Source organism: Onychomys torridus, chromosome 18 (genome assembly GCF_903995425.1).
Source record: "Onychomys torridus chromosome 18, mOncTor1.1, whole genome shotgun sequence".
Classification (NCBI taxonomy): domain Eukaryota; kingdom Metazoa; phylum Chordata; class Mammalia; order Rodentia; family Cricetidae; genus Onychomys; species Onychomys torridus.
The window spans coordinates 25,745,095-25,769,828 of NC_050460.1; the positions used below are offsets into that span (position 1 = coordinate 25,745,095).

A 24,734-nucleotide genomic window follows, 5' to 3' on the forward strand; every position below is an offset into this window, starting at 1 on the left:
AAACAACATACTCTTAGCACTTACTGAATATCAGGCATTGTAAAGTAGGTACAATTATTATCTCTTCTACAAATGAGCAAATTAAAACTCAATAGTTATTTAGTTGTCCAAAGGTCACATAACCCAATATCCTCAAATCACAATACAGGCAGTAAGATTTCTGAGCCAGCACTTTTAAATTTTATTTTATACACTCTATTTACAAACACATTTTGTTTGTTTGTTTGTTTTGTTTTGTTTTTCGAGACAGGGTTTCTCTGTGTAGTTTTGCGCCTTTCCTGGAACTCGATTTGTAGACCAGGCTGGCCTCAAACTCACAGAGATCCACCTGGCTCTGCCTCCCGAGTGCTGGGATTAAAGGCACACCACCACCGCCGCCCAGCCAAACACATTATTTTTATAATTTTAATTCATAATAATAAAATCTGTAAAAATGCTGAATTAGTATCTCACTTTTCTTTCCAAATAAAGCAGAGAATATGTACTTAGTCACATTACACAGATACAAATAAAATAGCTATCCTCAATGTATCTGAACATGTTATCTGGAGGAAAAGTAAACTCACCAGCTAAAAACTTTGCAGTGTAGTTCACACCCTACTGTTTTGTTTCACGTGTTCACCTCATACAAACTGTCAATTACAGTATTAGGCTTAGCCTTTCTGAATCATCTACCATGCCATTCAAAGATTATACCAACAGATTAAAACTTCTGGGTAATATTCAAGTCTCTACTACTTTCTTAGAGCCCTTCCTTCACTGTGTCAAAAAATTTAATTCCTGAGCCAGATGTGGAGGTACCCATCTTTAATCCCAATTCAGGAAGAGCTCTCTCTGTGAGTTCAGGGCCAATCACACTTCAGGTCAGCCACAGCTAAATAATGAGACCCTGCTTCAAACAGCAATTATTTCTGACAAAGAACTGTCTGAAATTAAACACATAAAGAATGACACTTAGCAATTCACACAATGCTTTCCTAACACTTGAATTCCCTTCTAAATTTTAATGCACTGATTTCCTATCTAATGTCTTTAAATTTTGTTTTTCAGTCAAAACTCCATTCCCTCAGAGCACTTGGGTTTCAGATACTTTTAATCAAATAAATGCCTGGTATCTCCTATGTAATCAAACAGCAACAATTAAACAGTATTTTTCTTTCCTGCTTTCAAGATTGTAAATTGTTAATAGTTTAAACGTCGTTTTTGGAGTTTTAAAAAATAAGACATCTTACATTTCTATAAAGGTAGCTCCGATTTCTCAGGGGATATGCTCAGGCACATGCACAGGGCAGAGTATTAAGCTCAAGATATTTTGTTCCAATTTAAAAAAAAAAAAAAAAAAAAGCTAGCAGCCATTTGTCAACAAAAAATTCCTGAAATGCAGGTGAATAAACATATTTAGCACTCAACGAAATTTCAACCTCTTGAAACTGAAGTAATCATGTACATTAGAAGAGAAAAAGGACAGCCTAGGAAAAAACTGAAATACAAAAAGTACTTTAAGGGAAATAATAGATTTTAATCTGGATTTTCTTAAAAAAAAAAAAAATGTGCAAAATGCTCCGGGTGGTGGTAGTGCATGCCTTTAATCCCAGCACTCCGGAGGCAGAGGCCAGCCTGGTCTACAGAGTGAGTTCCAGGACAGGCTCCAAAGCTACACAGAGAAACCCTGTCAGAAAGAAAAAAAGAAAGAAAAGTGTGCCCAATGGTGGTGGTGCACGCCTTTAATCCCAGAGGCAGGCGGATCTCTGTGAGTTCCAGGCCAGCCTAACCTATACAGTGAGTTCCAGGACAGGCATGGCTTATGGGTGAAACCCTGTCTAAGGAAAAAAAAAAAGCACAAAAATAAACAATGAATACATATTACTGAATAAATATTACCTTGCCAAGGAATCAAGTTATTACCTATTTTGACACCTGAGACATAAAAACTGTAAGCCTAATTTTCATACAGCAGTTTTTCTGTATGCCCCACACTAAATAAATACCTCTACTCTTTTTCTAGTTTCTATCTTGGGCCACATTTGCTGCTTTCCTCAGCCATATGCAGCCTGTGTGGACACATCTGCCAGAGTGTGAGTTGTTATTTTCCTGCCTGAAAACATGGCCTTCTGCTTCTCGATTCCTTTCCTTTTACATTTATTTATTTGCAAGTTCACTTTCACCCAGGGACTGAGGGAGCTGCTTCCTTGGGGACCATAAACAATCACAGCAGAGCTCTCCAAAGTAGTGCTTTGCAACTTTTTGACACAACATCCAATGTGCATGTCTGAGTGCTGAGTGTCTGTGTATACGCTTATGTGTATGTATAGTTCTCCAAAATCTCAAATTCTTAAAGTAATTTTATAGCAAACCATTACTTGCTGCCTTCCAACTTTTACCAATAATATATAGCTCAAAGGCTATCAAACTTGTTTTAGGTGATTCCAAAACAGGCTATGTTAAATTTTAATAATGAGGCTTTAAATGATTAAGTTGCAATTTCTCTATCCTAAAATTACTAACTTGGTCTAACCTAGTTCTCACCTATGCTTATAGACCATTTTTCTCTTAGAATACATGAGAATATCCAGCATTGTGTACAAGAAGCTTATACATATATAAATTTGGTGCAGCGGATAAACTCACTGTTCTTCCGCTAGGATGCAAGAGCACTGTAACAAATTACACCACTCATGCTCTTCAAGAAACACCCATAACGTGTAATAGGGACAGGAGAAAACTTCAATCCCACCACTGAGTCATTTATCATCTTGACACATCACTAGTACAACGATAAACTAAGGCTTAACATTTCCAGTCTTAACTCTTTTCAAATAGTCCATTTCACCTGTGCAACAAGTCTTTCTGCTGCTTACGAATTATCTGAATGTGTGACTGCATCAGAGCTAAGAGGACTTCTCGACGTCCTGTTTACATTACTCCTCTCATTGGAAAATAGAGTATTCATTTTAAAATAAGTGATAATGGTAATGATGATGAAGGGAAGAATCAATGTGAACATAAATGACCGGCAAAGAGAACAGTGGGAAAGAAAAAAAAAATAGATCTAAGAATAGCAAATGCTAAGGAGTACTGATTTTTCTCTCAACATCATCTGTGCTCTGGAATAGCGCTATAGACGAAAAACATAAAGATGCTGCACCGGAACACTTGTCTCTTTTCATCTGTCCTTTCCTATAATACACACCATCCACATTTTCAAAACACTTCATTCAAAATTTTTTAAAAAGGTAGGAACTGAGATGTAGGTCTGCACACTGGAAACACGGGACCAAGTTTGAACCCAAATACTAAACACAGCAATAATTTGCTGTGATCAATTTAAAATTTTAGTGTAAAATAAGGAGGCAAAATTCATAAAGTGGGTAAAGTCTTAATCGATCCTTTTTTAAAAGATCTGTTCGAAGAGTAAAGATAACATCAGGTAGACATTAAAACATTGTTGCTACTTTCCCCGAACCACAATCACGCTCTACTAATGACTACTGACTAGCAATAATAAACACGCATTCAAATTGTAACGACTAAGAAATGGCATTTAGCTACCCAAAGAGAAGGAGAAGGGGCATCCGAGGGAAATGGGCCATCTAGGGAAAACAGCCTCGGGCTGGAGGAGTCCTACAACACTTTCTCCTTTCCCTGGGTCCCCTACCCCCCGCCCCGTGTCAGATGGTCGGTTCTTCAGCACCATTAACACGTACTTATCGACTAGTGGTTCATTAAATTACAAGTCCTGTCGGCAGGCAGGACTCTGGGCTTCCCATTTCAAACTAGGCAATAGGCGTCCGCTGTCTGGATGCCCAGCACAAAAGCGCGCGTTCCCCCCCGAAGGTCTGCAGCGCCAGAACTCTCCCCGAGGCGGGGGGCAGGGACCGGGCTCGGGCGCGGGTCGGCCTCGGTGCGGCCCGGCCTGCAGCCCGGCTCCGCGAGCCGGCGGCGTCCGCAGCGCCAGGCCCAGGGCCTTCGAACCCGGCCTGGCCCCGCGACGCCTGCCCGCGCGGCGGCGGCCGAGACCGGGCACGCTGGCCGGCGAGAGCCGAGGCTCGGCGGTCGCGCAGAGGCCGCACCGCCACCGCTGCTCCGGGGCCCCGCGGGCCAAACGGTGGGGCAGGCCGGGGCGGGGCGGGGCCAGCCGGGGAGGCCCCGGAGGCCGAACGGCCCGGGAGGAGCGGGCAGGCGGCCGCCGCGCGAGGGAGAGGGGACGCGGGCCGCCCGCGTGGGGGAGTGTGGGGGAGGAGAAGGAGGCCACCGAGTGCCCGTCGCGGCCGGCGCCGCCACTCACCCGCTCCGCAGACGAGCGCTGCCACCGGCAGCCAGAGGAAGATGGAGGCCGCGGGGCCGCGGAGGAGGGGGCCGCGGAGGGGGTGCGCGCAGGGCGTCGGCGTTGCTGCCTGGGCTCGGGGCTCCGGAGCCCGCGCCGCCGCGGTGACGACACTACGGCAGGCCTGCGCGCCGCCCTCCCGGTCCGAGCTGCAGTCGCTGCCTCCCTGAACCCTGGGGTCGCTCGCCTCGTGGAGCCTGTGCGGCGCCGCGAGAGCCCGCAGCCATCGGCGTGCGGCGGCGGCGGCGGCGGCGGCGGCGGCGCGGGAGCACGGAGCGGGGCCGCGTCACGTGACGCTACTGTTTACCGTTCCGGGGGCCGGGGCTGCGTGCGCCGCGCCGCGCCTGCGCGCTACGGGCTGCGCGCAGCCGCCGGCAAGGCTGGACCAGGCGGGCCTCTGCGGCGGCGGTGGTGATGGTGGTGGGAGCGAACGCTGGTTGCCTACCAGGATAAGCAGGAAACCAGCTCTGTAAATGCGGAGCTGACCCTTTTCCCCGCCTACTGCTTACCTCCTGGGTGTGACTTGAAAATGGAACCATTAGGCCTGGCTATTCCGAATGGTGCTGACACACACACACACACACACACACACACACACACTCTGCGGGTGGATGAGCTAGGACCATCTCAGAACTCGATTTGCACCATTCAAGAAACACACACACACACACACACACACACACACACACACACACACACACACACACACTCTGCGGGTGGATGAGCTAGGACCATCTCAGAACTCGATTTGCACCATTCAAGAAACAGTCCTGGGAGCTAAGGCGTGGTTTGTCACAGTGCTGGAGGCCGGGGCAGTCGGGTTTTCATGAGCCCTAGGCCAGCGTGGTCTACTAGAGCGAGTTCCAGGCCAGCCTGTGAGACATGTTGTCTCTGAAAAAGAAACAGTCCTGTTCCTGGATACCAAATATATATATTCTTGGTAAGCAGTTTTCAAAATATGATCCACAGCCCTTGGACGCCACATTCCATTGCTACCTTTCAGAGAGACCTCATTCCTCTGACAATAGCATGTGTCTAAGTTTCTTGTCACCTTACAAAGAACTCGTTAAATACACTTAAAATTTTTCAGTCTTCATTCTCTTATTGCAGAATCTATCATAACATTTGTGACATGCAATGGAACTTACCGTTATTTTTTATTTTTATTTTTTCTTATGTTTCCTTTCCAGACTATCAATAGATACAACTATAAAGTAAGACCCCTGGAGTCCCTCGATTTTTAATAGCGTGTAGAAGTCCAAAGAGCAAACACTGAGACTCTACAATAGTTTGTAACCCATCCCAGCTTTTAGTTAAGTACTATGGTCTAACTGTTGCCTGTCAGTCACTGTTATCAAAATGAGCCCCTTAACCGCGATTGTGTTTTCAGTCTGCAGAGACAATTACAGAGTTGTCCGGACCTGCTGAGCACCTTACCATAAGGTCTGCACGCTTCCTTTTAAAGCCTTTGTTAAGTTAAACCTCACACCAAGCACACTCCGGTCAGCCAGAGGTAGAACAAGCCACAGGCATGTGGTGACCTGCTCTTTGCTTTCTCTGTCTTCTGGTAACTTCACCGCTAAAAACAAACACTTCTGCAAAGGAGGCTGGGGTTGTCCGGATTCGAGTGGAGTTGTAGGATTCCATCCCCCTGCTGTAATGCATCAATCCCTCAAGTCTTTGTTTCACAGTCTGAAAAAAGAAAGGAAGGGAGAGAGGGAACAAACTTTCACTTGAATTGTTTGGGAAGGAATTGCAAAAACTAAATACTATCCTAACTCTTCTTGACCTCAGTGTAAAACAGAGGAAGGGAGAATATTAAGAGTTGAGGAAAACATCTTTTCAGAGAAATCTTAGTGAATTTAGGACAAAACACAAAATGAAGATAAAAATATGCGTCATAGCACTGTCACATCCACCCAACAAAGATTTCTGATCCAAGAAGAGTCAGCAACCTTGCCATCAAGCATGGCACTTTGAGCCTGTTATTTCAATCAAGCATCCAAATCCATTTTTGTCCACTCCTGGGCTTTTCTTGTTGATTCTAAAGGTAAACAAGAGTATTTGTCTTTTATCCAAGACACGGGTTAGAGAGAGAGAGAGAGAGAGAGAGAGAGAGAGAGAGAGAGAGAAAGAGAGAAAGAAAGAAAGAAAGAAAGAAAAAAAGAAAGAAAGAAAAGAGAAGAAAAAGAGAGAGAGCCCTGGGAATAGTTATAACTGCCAACAGGTCATTTTTAAGTAAAATGTTTAAACACTTATGGGAAAAATCAGATAATACTGGTAGCATTAAAAGTCCAAATTAACTTGGGGAAATTGAATTTAGTAGAAGAGCAACCAAAAACTAATAGTGTGTATTTATATTTGACTGAAATTATGGGGGGGGGGGGGGGGGGGGGGGAATGACACAGTTTGGATCTTGCAAAAATGTGGACCCTGGAAAACCAAAGTCCACCTAAAATAAAGCCATGGGGGACAGTATTAAATGCAAATATCAAAATCAGTTTTGATTGCCAAATTGAGCAGCCTTCTGGGGCTCATCTACTACCTCTTGAACAACTAAGCTGCAGGCAGGGGACTGGGCTTGCCAAGCCTTAGGCAAATGAAGGTTATGTTTGTGTGAAACACCATTGTTGCCATAGATAGAACAAGCTCCTGCAAGTCCCTGTTGGCTGTCCTGTTTGGTATCCTGTCCTGAATCCTGGAGATATCTAAGGCCTCTGGGGGCCAGAGTCTTGCATCACAGTGGTAGATGTGACCCTTGCTGCTCCTCCTGCAACTAAAGTTCTCATTCTATGGTTTCCTCCTATTGCTAACCTCCCTCTAAGGCACACTTAAGACAGAGAGCTCATGGTGCACAAGGGAGGCCAGGCAAGGCTGGGGACGGAAGACACTGGTGTCAACTTTCCAGTATCTTGGTGCCATAATACAGAAATATCAGGTCCCAAATGCTCGGTTGTCTCTGTTGGCATCTTGCCACTTGGACACTCTCTCTGGGTCAGCAGCTGGCACTTTCCAAGGTCTACCTGTACCCAGGGGTATCCATCATTCAGGATTATTCAAAAAGTCAGATTGGAGAAGGTTCAGGCTTCATTCCCTCATATGCATAATTCCAGCTCCAGGTGTCCAATACCCTCTTCTGGTTTTATGGGTACCTGTACTCATGCACACACATCTACACACAGATGCACACACATATAAATAAAAATAAAAATTTTAAAACAATTAAGTTTAATATGAAAAGTATCTTCACTGAAACACTGGTCTCTACAGTGTCAGATCAGTCAAGTGGTAAAAATGGGAAAATTTTGAGTTGCCCATTATGAACAGATAATTTGGCATTTGGGGCTGGCAACAGATGGCTCAGCATGAAAGGCACCAAGCCTGACCACCAGAGTTCAGTCCCTGTTGTAATGCAAATCTTTTTTTTTTGGTTTTGGTTTTGGTTTTGGGTTTTTTTTTTTTTTTTTTTTTGGTTTTTCGAGACAGGGTTTCTCTGTGTAGCTTTGTGACTTTCCTGGATCTCACTTTGGAGATCAGGCTGGCCTTGAACTCACAGAGATCCACCTGCCTCCCGAGTGCTGGGATTAAAGGTGTGTGCCACCCCTGCCTGACCTCTATGTCTAATTTAGTTGCTACCTCTGTCCTCTGATCCCCAGATAAGCTTTATTGGGGTATACAATATATCACCACACTTTGGGGTCCACATAGTAGAACATAGTTTTCAACCTGTGTGTCACAACCCCTTAGGCAAACTTCTATCTCTGAAAATACTAAATTATGATTTACAACACTAGCAAAATTACAGTTATGAAATAAGAACAAAATTATTTTATGGTTGAGGGTCACCACACCATGAGGAACTGTATCAAAGGGTTGCAGCATTAGGAAGGTTGAGACCCGCTGTAGTAAAAGAGAACCAGCTCCTGCAGGTTGACCCCAGACCTCCACACATAAGCCATGGATTACATGCCTCCCTCTTCCTGCAAAACAAATAAATGTAATAAATTATTTTTAAAAAAATGACATTTATGTAGTGGAATTTTCCCTCGAAACTGTGTTTTAGATATACAGTGTCCTGTTGGTTTAGAAAAGGTTGAAGTATTTTTTATGTTTCACCATAGGATGAAGACTGAGCCAAAATATCCAGAACTCTTTTTAGTGTGGCTGCCATTGAACATGTAAGCCTAGCCCAGAACACTGTAGCCCTTTCTGCCATCCACACATTCACTCTTCCCCTGAACACGGCGGCAAGCCGTGTGAGCCTTTCAGCATAATTAATGGGTAAAGTGCCCTCCCCATTAAGAATGAATAATTGCTATCACATACTAGGGGTCAGGAAAGGGTAGCTAGGAAGGCTAGATCAAATAATAAAATAAACTTCCATTTACCCGAGGCCTTCCTTTGTAGGCCATCGGAACCTTTTAAAATCTACAATCATGAGGCCATCTCCTCTGCATGAGTTTCCTTAACTACCCACAGCGTTTTTCATTGGCTCGTTTGTTTATCCATTACATACACCAGGACTGAGCACTACTCCTGCCCTGAAGGAACTCAGAAGAGCGGGAAAGATGAGCAGTCAACAATTACATGCAGCACGGTGCGACATTAGCAGGCGCAGAAGGCAAAAGCTCATGTTTTCTGGAACATTCCCAGGGTCTGATGGTGAGGCTGCCCTCAACCATGAAAAAGTATCGGAAAAGTTGGTGTATTTCAGAAACTGTGAACGATTTGCTATCTAAATTGGACATATTGTCACTGTGTTAGCAGGGGGCTCGAGAGGAACAGAACTAATAGAAATGAAAGTTGGAAAAAAATATGTTTGGGGGTTTATTAGAATGGCTTACAGGCTGTGGTCCAGCTCACCCAGCAATAGCTGTAACCAAATAAAAGTCCTAGAATCCTATGGTTGTTCAGTCCACCAGGCTGTATGTCTCAGCTGCTCTTCAGTATCTGCTGGGATCCCTGAAGAAGCAAGTTCTAATTCCAGGGAAGGTGTGGACTGGCTGGAAAGAGTGAGGGCAAGCAGGCAAAGAGCAAGTGCTCCCCCTTCTTCCTCGTGCTTGGCACAGGCTTCCACTGGAAGGTTTGGCCAGATTTTAGGCGGATATTCCCACCTCAAAAGAGCCAGATTTAGGGTGGATCTTCTCACTTTAGATAATTCAATCAAAAACTCCTCACAGGTGGAAAGAACAACTCGGGTTTCAGTCAATTCCAGATGTAGTCAAGTTGACAACCAAGAATAGCTACTGAAAGGCATGAAGAGCCCAGGAATATAAAATCGGTAAGCCTGCGCATTCTAGGGAGAAGCTCACAGCCAGCCACTACCATGGACTAAGGTTAACCTTTAACCATTGCTTGCTTCTCCGTGACTCCCTGCCTCTATTTCTTGAACTTTTAACTGCTGCCTCTACATGACCTCCTGCCTTGCCTTGTCTTGTATTCTTCCCAGCTATGGGGAGAGCAGCTGTGTCAAGATAGCTAAAGGCTTTTGCAAATATCTTAAACTACCACCCTGTAAGCAAAAATTGTAAATCTTAAGTGTAACCTGACTCTAAGCCCAACCTCAACTTGTAAGAAAGCTCTTTGACCCATACCTGATGCTTAGTTTTCACTCTTAAAAAAAAAGAGGCTGGAAACCTACCCCCGTTGTCACATCATCAGAAGCCAAACTCTGACTGTGACCCCAGCTAGCTGGAAGCTTCTTTTTGCCCAGTGGTGTCTCCTGGTTTGCTTCTGGTTCATAGACTTCGGTGGTCTGTTGCTCATGATTTGCGCGTCCCCAGGACCCAACAGGTATTTTTGAATCCTTGGTAGTGGTTTTTCCCCTGTGTTTCAAAGAATAGAAGCTGAACAGTGTAGATGTTGGCTTAACGTAATTTTGTCCTAACGATTTGGTAGGCAGAAGCCTAGATTTATGTTCGCTGAAAGAGTTCATTAAACATGCATGCAACACACTTGCGCTATTGGTACCCAGAAGGCTGAGAATGGTATAGAAAAGGAGGTGTACTGGCTGGCTTTGTGTGTCAACTTGACACAAGCTAGAATCATCATCGAGGAAATGCCTCCATAAGATCCAGCTGTAAGGCATTTTCTCATTTAGTGATCTATGAGGGAGGGACCAGCCATGGTGGGTGGTATCTTCCCTGGGCTGTTAGTCCTGAGTTCTATAAGACAGTGGGCTGAACAAATCATGGGAAGCAAGCCAGTAAGGAGCTCCCCTCCATGGCCTCTGCATCAGCCCCTGTCTCTGGGATCCTACCCTGTTTGAGTTCCTGTCCTGACTTCCTTCAGTGATGAACAGCAATGCTGAAGTGTAAGCCTAATAAACCCTTTCCTCCCCAACTTGCTTTTTGGTCATGGTGTTTCATCGCAGCAATAGAAACCCTAAGACAGGAAGGATGCCATTTCCGGTTTCTACAGTAGAACATAGACAGTGGTAGCAGCTACCAGATCTCAGGAAATGTGGCATTTTGTTGGCACCTGTCTTGGGGTTTCTATTGCTTTGATATAACACCATAGCCAAAAGCAACTTGGAGAGGAAAGGATCGATTCAGCTTACAACTCTCAGATCACAATCCACAGCTGAAGGAAGCCAGGGCAGGAACTCGGAGCATGAACCTGAAGTCAGGAACTGAAGTAGAGGTCATAGAGGGGTGCTACTTATTGGCTTCCTCACTCATGGCTTCCTCAGCCTGGTTGCTTGTAGCACCCAAGACCAACAGCCTGGGAACAATACCACCACAATAGACTGAACCCTCCTACATCAATCACTAATTAGAAAATGTACTACAGACTTGACTACCAGCCAATATTACAAGGATATTTTCTCAAATGATAGCCCCTCTTCCCAAATGACTCTAGCTTATCATTGACATCAAACAAGCCTACAATTTTAAGAGTTGACAGTTTGGGTAGCTCTAAGAGACATGATAATTCAGTCCGGCCATCACCACAGTCCTCTTCCTACCTACCTACCTACCTACCTACCTACCTACCTACCTACCTATACACACACACATACACACACACACACAGAGGGAGAGAGAGAGAGAGAGAGAGAGAGAGAGAGAGAGAGAGAGAGAGATTGATTTACTAATTGTTGAACATATTACTAAAGGAAAGTTGGAACAGAATAACACAAGCAGACTTTGAGTTCATGAGAAAGAGTAATCTTCCAATTAAAGGACACATGGAAACAACTTGAATAATGATACTCCTTATGTGACCTTTGCAGCCTCCCCCCCTTTACCAGAAAGGTGTCAGAAGGAATGTTTGGCTTTAAAATGGTAGCACTGACCTGAGTCATATGTTAAGACACTTTGGGGCATGCCATCTCCAGCTGGGGTAGGTAGAGATGGGTACCCTTACATTATAATGAAATAAGCAAAATATATATAAATAGATTGAACAAATTACAGGCTGCTTAATGGTAAAGTTAATATCCAGCAAAACTAAAGTCAAACAAAATGTTACTGATAATAGAATAAATTTCTAGGTGTGGTAGTTTGAATATAATTGGCCCCATAATCCCATAGAGAGTGGCACGATTAGGCGATGTGGCTTTGCTGGAGTGGGTATGGCCTTGTTGGAGGAAGTGTGTTACTGTGGGGGCAGGCTGTGAGGTTTCCTATGCTCAGGATATCATCCAGTGTCTCAATTGACTTCCTGTTGCCTGCAAGATGTAGGACTCTCAGCAACTTCTCCAGTATCATGTCTGCCCGCAGACCACTATGCTCCCTGCCATGATGATAATGGACTGAACCTCTGAAACTGTAAATAAGCCACCTCAATTAAATGTTTTCATTTATAAGAGATGCTATGATAATGGTGTCTCTTTATAGCAATAGGAAACTCTAAGAAGATACTAGGGCATAATAATTAAGTTGAAACTTCCAGCAAAATTTATTATTATGAATTTATTAAAACTATCAAGAGTCCATCACTTTTGGCTAAGAGCAAGTGTAAAAGTATTAGGAGTCCAAATTTAACAGTTAAATGAACAAAAAAAAGGTGTTCAATGGTAGTACTAAGTTTTGTGTAGCTGCTCAAGAAGGCATTATTAAACATTTTCAATACTCTCTAGGGTGTTATACTCTTTGTTATAAATATACAGTCAGGCAAGCTCAGTGTGTGGAAACTTCTAAAATTCAGATGGCCTAGTTTTTTTTCAGCAAATCAATAAATTTTTTAAAAAAGAAATATTACCAGGTGGTGGTGGCATACTCCTTTAGTCCCAGCTCTTGGGAGGCAGAGGCAGGTGGATCTGTATGAGTTTGAGGCCAGCCTGGTGTACATGAGCAAGTTCCAGGACAGCCACAGCAGTTACACAGAGAAATCCTGTCTCCAGAAATTAAAAAAGAAAAGAAATATTATTGATAAAAGGAGGCTTTAAACACTCATGATTTGGGTTGTCATACACCTACAGTCTCAGCACTTTGGAGGTGGATGCAGGAGGCTAGCCTGGGCTATTTGAGACCCTGTTTCAAACCAATCAACCACAAAAACAAACAGAAGAACAAACTACTGTTGAAGGGAGAGTAAATTTCTGTTGTTTGTTTTCTGAGACAGGGTTTCTCTGTGCAGCTTTGAGCCTTTCCTGGATCTTGCTCTGTAGTCCAGGCCTGCCTCTGCCTCTTGAGTGCTGGGATAAAGGCATGTGCCACCACCGCCCGGTGAGAATAAATTTTACTTTACAACTTAACCCAGAATGAAGCCAGTAATGGTGACTCACACCTGTAATTCCAGCCTATGGGAGGCTGAAGCAGAGGGATTGCTACAAACACAAGGCCATCCTAGCTATACAGTAAGGCCATGTCTCAAAAAATATATATATAAAAGTACATGAAACAAATATGTATCAATATTCACTGGATTTTGATTTGAACAAACAATTTAGAAAACCAATAATTGACCAACTTGATAACTGAAACACAAAGATATTTTAAGACAATCACTTCCAAGAACAGAGCCTGGCTCTGAAATATATTTTATAGTTTTTGTTAGTGTGGTATTGAATGTTTTTTTAATCTAATGTAGGGGCTAGAGAAATGGCTTAGTAGTTAAGAGCACTTTCTGCTCTTGCAGAGGACCCAGGTTGTGTTCCTAGCACCCACATAGTGGCTCAAACCCATCTATAACTCCAGTTTCAAGATATCCGAGACCCTCTTCTCACCTCCATAGGCACCAGGCATACACATGTTGCATATATATATATGCAGGGGTCTTAGGATTTTATTGCTGTGAAGAGACACCATGACCACAGCAACTGGTTTTTTTGTTTTGTTTTTTGAGACAGGGTTTCTCTGTGTAGCTTCGCACCTTTCCTGTAACTCACTTGGTAGCCCCGGCTACTCACAGAGATCCGCCTGGCTCTGCCTCCCGAGTGCTGGGATTAAAGGTGTGTGCCACCACCACCGCCCGGCTGCAAGGCAACTTTTATAAAAGAAAACATTTCATTTCAGCTAGCTTACTGTTTCAGAGATTTAGTCCACTGTCATCAAAGCAGGAAGAATAGCAACACGCAGGCAGACATGGTGCTGAAGAAGGAGCTGAGAATTCTGTATTTGGATCCACAGGCAGCAGGAAGAGAGGAAACCACTGTGCCTGGCTTGGGCCTTTGGAACTCCAAAGCCCACCTTCAGTGACACACTTCCTCCAACAAAGCCACATGTACTCCAATAAGACCACACCTCCTAATGCCACTCTCTAAGCATTCAAATCTGAATCTATGGGGCCATTCTTATTCAAATCACCACACAGGAAGAACAGTAATACACATGAAATAAAAATCTAAAGGTATTTTGCAATCTAATTTAGACATACATATAGAAATGCATACGGATGAAACTATATGAGATCTGGAAACTCTCATCCCATCCCTCTGTGTGTGTGTGTGTGTGGAGAGAGAGAGAGAGAGAGAGAGAGAGAGAGAGAGAGAGAGAGAGAGAGATGTTTGTATGAGCATAGATGGGAGGTTATCTCCTGGAGCTTAGACACCCTTTCAGTGTCTATAGGACTGAAGAAGTGTGGTGATACATTGTGTTCCCCAATAAACTTACCTGAGGATCAGAGGCATAGAAATCAGGCAGTGGTGGCACACACCTTTAATCCTATCACTTGGGAGGTAGAGATCTGTCTGGATCTCTGTGAGTTCAAGGCCACACTGGGCTACATGAGATTGATCTAGTATAGGAGAGAAACAGAGGCAGGCAGTGGTGGCACATACCTTTAATCCCAGCACGTGAGATCTCATGCCTTTGCTTGGAAAGCACACATGCCTTTAATCTCAGGAAGTAATATGGCAGGGCAGAGAAAGTTATATAAGGCATGAGGAAACAGGAACTCACTCTCTTTAGGCTAAGGATTTCGTAGAGGTAAGAACTAGTGGCTGGCTGTTCTGCTTCTCTGATCTTTCATCTTTCACCCTGATATCTGGCTCTGTTTTTTGTTTTTTTGTTTTTTTGTTTTTTTTTTACTTAAAAGACCATCTAAGATTCGAACAACAAAGAAGGTCACCACTGCCACCACCAGCAGCCCTACCCCCACCCTACCCCTTCACAGTGTTTCAGTTACTTTTCCTGTTGCTGTAATAAAAATACTCCGATGAGCTCAGATCAAGGGATGAAGGGGTTATTCCATCTCATAGTTCCAGGGTGTAGTCCATTACAGCAAGGAAGTCAAGATGGCAGGGGCTTGGAGCAGCCATCTTGGATGGAGCTGCTGGTCACATGGCATGCACAAATGGAAAGCAGAGAATGGTAGATACACAGTGCTCTCTCTTTCTCCAATTATGTAGTCTAGGTTTCCTGCTCAGGAAATGGTCCCACCAGAAGCTGAGATGGGTCTTCCCTCATCAATTAATTTAAGATAATCTCTCACAGGTATGTCCAGAGGCCCATCTCCTGGCCGGTTCTAGATTATGTCAAGTAGACAGTTAGCACTGGCCATTGCATTCAGCAATCATTAACTGCAAACAGTCCTCCAAGTTCTCCGTCTGATGTAAGAAGTCAGTTGTCTGCATTTTCCTAGGGATAATGTCACAAAACAATTGTCAAACTTGAGGAGAAAGTCATGGGGACTAAATTTATAGCCAGCTGGCCAGAAGCTCAGGTGACAGCCTGGGCCTTGTGATTGGGGCCTAGAGTGGGGTAGTCTCATGGAACTGAGCTTTTCATTTGGGGAATTCAACTCTATTCTGGGTAGGTAGTGTCAGAGTTGAGTTGTAGGGCATCCAGTTGGTGTCTACTGGAGAGATGGTTAGTATGGGAGAGATGGTTAGTGTGTGAAGAAAATCCTATGTCATAGTTTTCCATGTTCTGTCAGGTACATGAGAATTTCTTTTTAATGTGTTTTTTTTTTCATATCTCTTACATTATGTTTTTGTTAGGGAAGTCCTAGAAGAATAATATAGTTGGAATATAGTAAAAGTTGAGAGTCTGTCAGGTCTTTATTAGCTATCATATTCCAAGCACCAAGGGACTATTACCTCTCCTGTTAGACTCTCCAGATTAAAAGGCTGCTATATCCTTATACCTAGCACTATACCAGCCATTGCTTTTTTTGTTTGTTTGTTTTTTGTTTTTTGTTTTTTTTGATACAGGGTATCTCTGTGTAGCCTTTCCTGAAACTCACTTGGTAGCCCAGGCTGGCCTCGAACTCACAGAGATCCGCCTGGCTCTGCCTCCCGAGTGCTGGGATTAAAGGCGTGCGCCACCACCACCCAGCACCATTGCTTTTCATACTCTCCTGTTTCCTGAAGACATGTTCAGTCTTGTCCTTTTTATTTTAAATGTCAGTCTAGTGTTTTTAAACCTGCATTTGGCAATTCACTATCGAAAGTCTCCAAGAGTCTGCTTTTTGCTCATGGAAACTAATTTGTGGGAGTAACTGACATCTGTTTACTAGCCATTGTGTTTTAAAATGAAATGCTTTGAAGAAAGAGCAGCTCCTCAATTTATGATGGAATTCTGTCTCCCCGTAAAAAAAAAAAAAAAAAAAAAAAAAAAAAAAAAAAAAAAAAAAAACTACCATATTTGAAAGCATGACGAGTCAAAATGTATGTAACTTATCAAATACTGGTAATAGTTTGGCTATAAAATTACTCTCCAAACACAAGGACTTCTTTTTTTTCTTTTTTGAATTGAAGGAAGGTTTGGTTTCCAGCTAGTGGGTTCAACCATTAAGAGTTGATTGTACCATGAGGACTTCAACATCATCACTAGGTGAATGCATCTGAGGTTGAAAGAACTAGACCATTAGGAATGTAGTGGTGGGAGCTATGTACTGTCTGGGGCCTTTCTTTGGTTGTCTCTGTTTCCTTATTGCTCTAAGGTGAGTATGTTCCACCACATCCCTCCTCTATGATCTTCTGCCTCACAATAGGCCCAGAAACACTGGAGCCAGCCAACTGTGGCCTGTGATCCCTAAAGCAGTAAACCCTAATAAGCATTCCCTCCATTTATTTATTTATTTGAGATAGAGTTTCACTATACAGCCATAACTGGCCCTTAGTTTGTGATCCTCCTGGCTCAGCCTCCCCAGTAAGAGGATTATAATCATGCACCATCAGCATGGCCAGCACTTTTATCGCTTTAACTTTCTCTCTCACACATATTTATCACAGCAGGTGATATTGACTTCCACATAAATTATTTGGCTACCCAGCACACTGTGGAACATCTGTTGTTTACCCTCATGAGCTCATGGCTGGCTGCAGCTCGTGACACTGCCCAGCACCTTGAAAGAGTATCATAGGATGGATCATTAGCACAGGAAAAGATAAGAATTCAAAGTGATATTTCCTCTGAATATGTGTTACGTTAATATCACCATCAAACTGAAAATTTTTAAGTCATAGGCCATCTGTATATTCCTCCAGAAAGGATCCACATTGGTGTCTGAGGCTGTTAAAAGTCTTGGACCACAGAAAACCAAGTTCAAGTTTTAGGTTCTTCTGGATAGTCCAAGAGTCTACAGGGTTATAATTCTACACAGGTCATTCCATTTCCAAGTCATCTTCAGTTTATTGCAGGAAGTACTGACAACCCTTGTTTAAGATATGAGCTGATGTATCTCCTCTGTAGTTCATACATACATCAAAACCAGCAATATTCTTGACCAGTGGGAACATGTCATTAGCCAAAAGCAGTGCTCATATTAGATCACTTCTCTAGGCCCTTTTCATATAAGGGTGGTCGAGTAATTCCTTAACATTTTATCATCTAGTCTTTGCTCCCAAAAGTATGTAACAAGCCAAACTGGAAGAAAAGGGGAGACTGAGAGAATGATGAGAGCCTGAGGAGGAGGTACAGAAGGAGGAGGAGCTTGGCGACTGGCTGGCATTCTGCTCCATACAATTTTCCTCCAGTATAGATAGGTGTGGTGAGGGTCTGGGTCCCAAGGTCATGACGTCTTACATAGATGAAATAAGAAGAAAAAAAGTAGCTTTGCAATCTCTCCATTCTTAGAATGGAGGCTATTTCTAAAGAAATAGAAGAACTATTTCTAAAGACTTTCTAATGGGCCTAAGGTTTCTACTGCAACAATTACACCCAGAGCAAAGGCTTCTGTGGTTCTTCCAAATTGTCATCTTGCTCTTTGCCAGAAAAGCCTGCAGAAAGTTAGCCAGTCAAAGCTCCTTACTAATTTGTATGCACAGTACTGCTGGTTCTGGGATAGGGAAAGACTATTTGAAAAAAAATAACAAAGAGTGCCAACACCTACTCTATTTTTTTTATTGTTGTAAGTATAAATAGGTGCACACATAGACCAAAAATTTTGAAGAAAATTAATAATTTGATTGGAAAAGACCAAGATGAGCAAAACAAAAATAAGTGGAAATAAAGCCAATTTGAGAAATGGAAAAGAACCTGCAACAAGGATAAAATGATATTTTCTGAAGAGTTCAACACAATGTTCTATCTATAAAACTGTTAGATATTCTACTAGTAACTATGCAAAGTAAAGCATTGGAAATGCAACAGACACCTGAACACACACACACACACACACACACACACACACACACACACACACACAATGGTTAGAGAAAATCCACTAGCAGGTTCTGTAGTGGAGCCATTGGCAGGTTGCTCACACTCCAGGGGATGGCCCCACATCCATGGGCACACAGGCAGCACTAACTGGACTTGCATTATAAAAAAGAAAACAAAGATGAAGAAGAAGCATAAAGTTGGGGGCATCTGGGAAGAGTTAGAGGGAGGACTGAGTAATTGATACAATCTAAATACATCAGATTCATGCAAGAAATTACCAAAGGACAGGTTTAAATACTTCAAGGAGTCTGCTAGATCAAAGGAGGAAAGTATGAAAGGGAAGGTGGTATATAGACCGAGAAGGTGTGAGATAGAGAAGGAAAGCATGAATGGGAAGGTGGTATATAGACAGAGAAAGTGTATGGCAGAGAAGGAAAGCATGAATGGGGAAGGTAATATACAGAGGCTCAGTCTAGGGATTTCAGCCTTTGACAGGTAACATGAAATAGAGGAGAGATTATTAAGAATTCCTTAGGACATCAGAATAGATTTTTTTAAGTTTTTGAAAACTTTTTAAAGTATTGGCAAGAATCAAGTGGAGTATTTGATAAATAAAACAATATATTCCATACATACATCCCCACTGTATTTCAGTTTTCCAAGGCTAAATACAAAATTATAAATGCTGATCTGGCCATGGGGATGTACCACTGTAACCTCAGTATTTAAAAATCTGAAGCAGGAGGATCAAAATTCAACAACAACATGATAAAACCTTGTCAGAAAAGTCTGAAACAGTGGTTCTCAACCTGTGACTTGTGACAAAAACTCGTTCACAGGGGTCACCTAAGACCATTGGAAAACACAGATATTTACATTATGATTCCTAACAGTAGGACCATTACAGTTATGAAATAGAAATGGAATTATTTTATGGTTGGGGGTCAGCACAACATGAACAACTGTATTGAAGGGTTGCAGCATTAGGAAGGTTGAGAACCACTGATCTAAAGGCTTCCGAATAGAAAATCCACTTTCCGAGAAATGAGGGCGCATTCAACACCAGTTTTCCATGTAGCAATATTGGATATGAGACAATAATGAAAAAAGATCTATAATCATTTTTTGTTTTTTTTGTTTTTTTAAGATGGGCCTCCAGGTTGACCTAAATCTCATTATGAAGCTTACCCTGACTTACTTATTTATTTTTTATTCATTTAACATGCCAACCACAGATCCCCCCTATCATCCCTCCCCCAACTCCTCCCCGACCTTCCCCCCTCCACTGCTCATCCCTTCCTCCAACAGGGTAAGTTCTCCCATGGAGGGACAGCTAAGCCTGGTACATTCAGTTGAGGTGGGACCAAGTCCCTCCCTGCTTTATCAGGGGACTCACCCTGACTTTAAACCACAGCAATCCTACTGCATCATCCTCTCAAGTGCTGGGACCATAGAGATGAACCACCATGCTTGGACTTTATAAACTTTTTTTTTTTTTTTTGAGCTGAGGATGGAACCCAGGGCCTTGCACTTGCGAGGCAAGTGCTCTACCACTAAGCTAAATCCCCAACTCCAAGACTTTATATACTTTTAAGGGAAATAATTGTGAACTAAGTATTTTATGCCTGGTCAGGATATCAGACAGTTACAAGAATAAAGGAATATATGTTTTTAAGCATATAAAAATTTATCTTTCATGAGAACATTATTTAAATAGGTAGTTTGACAAAACATGGAATAAAACTGAAAATAATGAGTAAGAGTATGGAAACAATTAAACTAAGTCAGGGAAAAAAGTCAAAACCCAGTTTGTCTAGATGGAAGCAGGAAAACAGACTGTCTGGGGAAAGCATGGCAATGCACAGGCTGGATACTGTTCAGCATATCCTAAAAATCTGTGGTTCTTTTATCAGTAAAATAAAGAGACGTAGTCACAAATAGCTACAAGCAATAAAGATTTGTGAGAATGATGGATTAAATGTAAAGAAAACTAAACACAGAATGATTTTTAACAGTTGATTGAATGTTTAAAAAGAAGGCATTTTTACTTGATGTTTGGAATGTTGATCTTTGACTGGTATAAGGTTATAAAGTTGGGTTTATAACAAAGTGTGATCTGACTTCATTTACATACTAAACAATAGTTGTTAGCATTCAGACCCGCCCAGAATCCTGACAATGTCATCCTACTAAAAGTCTCCTTTAAGAAAAAGTCCCTTCCCCCCTCTCCCTCCCTCCCTCCTTCCCTCCCTTGCTTTCTCTCTCTTCCCTTCCCCCTTCCCCCTTTAATAATAAAACTTTGCACATGAGCGCTCTCAAATGGTGTGAGTGACTTTCCATCCTGCTCCTTAGTCCAACCCACCTCCGTGCCGTTTTTAAAATACAACAATAGTAGCATGTCATATTACACACTATTTGGTTATGAGCCTAGCCTTTAATGGCTGAGTTCTCTCTCCAGAGCCTTTCTTTTTTTTGGTAACAGCCAAAACTGATTTACTCAACGCCTCTTATGTTCCCAGCCCTTGCTGCAGCTTTCCTCAGTTTACCCATACAACATGCTGGGACACAAGCATTTTACATGTTTTAAGTGAGAAATGGAATAGTCAGAAATTAACTAAGCTGGGTATAGGGGCTCATGCCTGTAATCTCAATCATCAGGAGGCTAAGGCAGGAGAATTACCATTTGAGGTCAGCCTGGACTAGTGTGAGATGCTGTCCCAAAACAACAACAGAAAGAAAGAAATGATTTTCAGCTCCGAAAGAGAAAGAAATCACTCCCAGCCCCAGTAGGCACTAGCATTAGGGCCTGCCACGAGGCAAAAGCTGTCTGTAGTCTTGAAGTTGAAGGAGCAGAAACTCTGATGAGCAGAGGCTACACAATACAGTCACAAGACTGACGGCACAGTGGAGTGCCCAGGCACCTTCTGAAAGATGACGAGAAACCAGACCCAGAGATCTATCACTTCCAAGCCAACTAGTTTACTTGATACCTGAAGTGACCCACAATTCCCAGAATACACCAATGCCCTCACAATAAACTCCTCATTCTTGAGCCTGCCCAAGTTACTCCATGCTTTTTGTAGCTGAGAAGGCTCCATTAGAGCAGAGCTGAGCTGGAGGCTTTACCAGTGTTCTTGGTACAGAAGGAGTGTGGTACCAGGTCCCAGCTCAAAGCTTGGGTAGGTACAGTCTTCAGAGTTCTGAGTTTGGAGCCTGAGCCTTCCCCTTTTAACAGGTGTCCATTGGTTACCTGTGCTTGTAGAGACAGGGCTGAAGCTTCAGGCCTGAAAGTTGGGCTTTGGGTCCTACTCGAGGAGGCCCAGTGTTTTCAAAGTCAAGCAAGGAGAAATGGCTATTGGTCAGGTCCTTGTAGATGACCTGAAAGCCAAGTTTGGTCACAGCCCCCCAAAACGTCCGAATATCCTCAAAGTGGCTGCTGACTTCAGCTACTTTGAGCAGACTCCCCTGGCTTTAGCACTCCATTTGCTTCCTCACGGAAGTATAGTGATATTTTATTTGTATTGAAATGTGATTTTATTTGTATGTTAATAAAGTTGCCTTGAGGTCAGAGCAAGCCAGAGCAGAAGCTGAGCAGGAGTGGGGCACACCTTTAATCCCAGCACTTGGGAGGCAGAGCTAGGTAGATCTCTGTGTGTTCAAGGACACAGCCAGCATAGCAGACACACACCTTTAATCTCAACCATAGAAGACCTGGAGGTCTGTACAAATAGGCAGTGACGAGGAGGTCATGTGGCTGGGTTTACAACCAATGAGAAAACAGAACAGAAAGTCTATAAATAGACAGGACACACAGAAGTAGGTCTCTTGTGGAGAGTAAGGAAAGCAGAAGCAGTGAAAGGTAAGGTTTTCCGTTCTTGCTCTGACCTCGTGGTTTTTAACTCTGCAATTGGTTCTGTGTTTCTTATTTAACAAGACGGTTACATCTACAAGGAAGTCCCTGATATTAGTTCCCATTACTGAAAGGCCAAACACAGCCACAGCCACAGATTCATTCATCAGAGGCACTTGGGCCAGGTCACATACAGTGACCCTGGGGTCCAGAGAGGCCAAGTCAAAACAGTGCACAGGGTTCCGAACACTTGAAGCTAGGCGGCAATCTCCGCAGCCAAAGTCAGCTACCACCAAGGATGCAGGCTTCTGGTGAAGATCTTTGACAATCCGGTCCACTGGGTGCAGTGGCCACTTCTTCACTTGTTTCTGAAAGCCACGGTGATAGAGGAGAAAAGCCTCAGGGTCTTCCTGGAAGAGGCATTGGGCAGCACTGCTGGGCCCTGAGTACAACTGTCCATTAAGGTATCGAAATCGGGCTCCATCCGGCCATTGTGTCATGCGTGCTCATAGGGGGCCAGTTCTAGTCTGTTGACTGTCTGACTTTGGGGCCGGAGGCACCTCAGTCTCCTCTGTGGAGGCCTTGGGAGGAGCCTGGTCTGGTGTCTGAAGTGGCCGAAACTTCTTCTGCTGGTTCCGCTGCGGCTCAGGGTAGGTGAGGAGTTACAGGATGTGGACCCAGGGCCTGGCTTGGGTAGGTCAATTGTAGCAGTTCTTGTCCTTGAACTGTGAACGGTTTGATCAACACGGTCCAGGTGCTGGGTTGAGTGTGAATCAGAATATCTCTGGCATTTCCTCTTTCCTTTTTCTTCTCCAGCAGAGATCCCACCACGAATTTGTCTGCAGCATTTCCTTCTAATTCCTTGCTCTCAGAGTCCCTGATAGATGGCGACTGTTTTTGACATTTCCTTTTTCTTTTCTCCTCTGCTTCCTTCCAGGAATTGGCAAGTGAGGGCCTTTGGAGGTATTTGTTCTTCCTTCCTACCTCCTCCTCAGAATCACTGCCAGGTGTGCTGGGGGATTTCTGGGAAAGAGGTGCTGCTTCGAGGCCCCTTAATGTGGCCAAGCGATGGCGGCGATGGCGGCCCTTGACTGGTGGGGCAGTCACTGGCCGAGTCTGGGTTGTCGTGGGGCCGCTTGGACCCATTTGTGCTCCTGGAACAAGCTGCTGGAAGCAGGGTCGCCGGAGCCCACGCCGTGCCCACGTGCAGAGCCCATCAGGGAATGCCAGTGCTGGATCCGAGAGCCTTTTGTATAAAATTTCAAGAATCATTTACACAAAATGCCTAAATTTAATTTCCTTACACAATGGATTAAGTAATTTTAATGTAATGAATTCATTTAATTAAATTGTTTCTTTTTCATAAAATAGGAGGTGAAAGATTAGGAGGACAGGAGAAGGAAAATGCAAAGACAGTTTGGAGCATAGGAAGCCATTGTATGCTATCTAACCCAAAGGGATGATCAAGAATATGTTCATTTACAAATGTAGCCCCTGGAAGGAAAACAGCAACAGTGGTATTACATTCCACGTGCAATTCTGAACAGTTACATGTCTTAGTCTTCACCACAGTCCTTCAAAGTGCCAAGACTTTTTCCCTTTGAAAGGCGGAAAAATTAGGTCACAAAAAATTCACAGGCGGTGGTGGCACACGCCTTTAATCCCAGCATTTGGGAGGCAGAGGTAGGGGGATCTCTGTGAGTTCAAAGCCAGCCTGGTCTACAGAGCGAGTTCCAGGACAGGCTCTAAAGCTACACAGAGAAACCCTGTCTCTCGCTTGCCTAGCAAGTGCAAGGCCCTGGGTTTGATCCTCAGCTCCACATTAAAAAAATAAAAATAAAAAAAAAATTAAGTATTTTTGTCCGTTTCCATACCTAGGAATGGTGGCTGATGACTGGAAGTCAAACAGCTATTTGTTTAGAATATATGAGTATGAAACATAGAAAATATGAAAAAAAGTTTGGATTCGACATCAGTATATAGTATTTAATATCTCAAATTGTCAAATCTGTAAACTATGCGCTACTTAGACCTATACAGCCATTACAGTAGTAACTAGGAAAATGAGACACAGGAGGCAGGTGTGTTATATGGCTGAAGGTGGGGCCACATTCCGAGAAATGCCTCGTTAGGCAGTCCTAACTATACACATCGCAGTTACATCTGTGTATACACATCACAGATTCCTCTGTATTTGCTATGGGTCCTTATGGACTTTGGATAGTCTCATTTGCTTCAATGGAGTGAATCCCTAAACTGATGACATAACTGTATTTTTGTTCTTTATGATTGTAGCTAGGACTCAATGGGACATGCTTGACTGACAAGAAATAAGCAGCACTGTTGTTCTCACCTTGGTGGTTTTCAATCATCTTACTTTTTTTTCTAGGTGTTACCCCTCTTTATTTTCAACATAAGCAGTAGATTTTGCATGCTCAGGAGTCATGCCAAGAAAATACAAGAAAAAAAAAAAAGGCGAACAAAATATTTGAGGTTGTTTTTGAATAGCACAGCATATTGTTTCTAGTAAACATTTAAAACACTTATTTTATTTTATTTCTTTTCT

The 24,734-nt window shown here is 43.2% G+C and overlaps 1 protein-coding gene and 1 pseudogene across 7 annotated transcripts in view; both read right to left on the reverse strand.

Annotated features, from left to right (window-relative positions):
- Nucleotides 1–4,614, reverse strand: part of Phf3 (PHD finger protein 3) — a 74,244-nt gene extending 69,630 nt beyond the window's left edge. For 5 of the 7 annotated variants that reach the window (XM_036167511.1, XM_036167522.1, XM_036167517.1 and 2 more), the window contains exon 1: nt 4,286–4,614. The gene's annotated coding sequence lies outside the window, so the exon portion shown is untranslated. Of the gene's footprint in view, nt 1–3,704; nt 3,797–4,285 lie in introns of those variants that run through there. The other 2 variants (XM_036167512.1, XM_036167520.1) reach the window with 2 other exon arrangements.
- Nucleotides 4,615–21,564: 16,950 nt separating this feature from the next.
- Nucleotides 21,565–24,540, reverse strand: LOC118569371 (annotated as a pseudogene).
- Between the last annotated feature and the right edge of the window lie 194 nt (nt 24,541–24,734).